The sequence below is a fragment of the Cicer arietinum genome, chromosome 7, assembly GCF_000331145.2.
Source record: "Cicer arietinum cultivar CDC Frontier isolate Library 1 chromosome 7, Cicar.CDCFrontier_v2.0, whole genome shotgun sequence".
NCBI classification, from domain to species: domain Eukaryota; kingdom Viridiplantae; phylum Streptophyta; class Magnoliopsida; order Fabales; family Fabaceae; genus Cicer; species Cicer arietinum.
In genome coordinates, this window is record NC_021166.2 from 39,670,364 (window position 1) to 39,671,686 (window position 1,323).

Here is a 1,323-nt window from a genome sequence, read left to right on the forward strand (position 1 = left end):
CAAGAACAAGTCTAGGGAGGAAGAAAACGACCTAAATGTTAATCCAATGACACTAATGAACTTATTGGATGCACAAGATTGATTAAAAACCCTAATTGGACAAGAATAAGCCAAAAGAGGACGAAAATGACTGCAATCTTCATCCATTGACACAAATAAACTTATTGGACACACAAGATTGGTTAAAAACCCTAATTGGACAAGAACAAGCCTAGGGAGGAAGAAAACGACCTAAATGTTAATCCAATGACACAAATGAAGTTATTGGATGCACAAGATTGGTTAAAAACCCTAATTGGACAAGAACAAGCCTAGGGAGGAAGAAAACGACCTAAATGTTAATCCAATGACACAAATGAAGTTATTGGATGCACAAGATTGGTTAAAAACCCTAATTGGACAAGAACAAGCCTAGGGAGGAAGAAAACGACCTAAATGTTAATCCAATGACACAAATGAAGTTATTGGATGCACAAGATTGGTTAAAAACCCTAATTGGATAAGAATAAGCCAAAAGAGGACGCAAATGACCTAAATATTAATCCAATGACACAAATGAACTTATTTGATGCACAAGATTAGTTAAAAACCCTAAGTGGACTAGAATAAGCCTTGGCTGTACGAAAATGACCTAAATATTAATCCAATGACACAAATGAACTTATTTGATGCACAAGATTAGTTAAAAACCCTAAGTGGACTAGAATAAGCCTTGGCTGTACGAAAATGACCTAAATATTAATCCAATGACACAAATGAACTTATTTGATGCACAAGATTAGTTAAAAACCCTAATTGGACTAGAATAAGCCTAGGGAGGACGAAGATAACGTATATGTTAATCCAATGACACAAATGAACTTGTTGAATGCACAAGATTGGTTAAAAACCCTTATTGGACAAGAATAAGCCTAGGAAGGACGAATATGACCAAAATGTTAATCCAATTACACAAATGAACTTATTGGATGCACAAGATTGGTTAAAAACCCTAATTCGACAAGAATAAGCCAAGGAAGGACGAAAAGGACCTAGATGTTACTCCAATGACACAAAAGAAGTTATTGGATGCACAAGATTGGTTAAGAACCCTAATTGGACAACAATAAACCTAGGGAAGACGAAAATAATGTAAATGTTAATCCAATGACACAAATGAACTTATTGGATGCACAAGTCAAGATAGTAAAATTAACAGATTAAACATTTACAAGATTAAACATTTATGAGATTAATCAAAATTAAACAAGATTAAACATTTATGAGATTAATCAAGATGCATACAAGTCAAATTAACAGATTAAACAATATTACTTATTACAG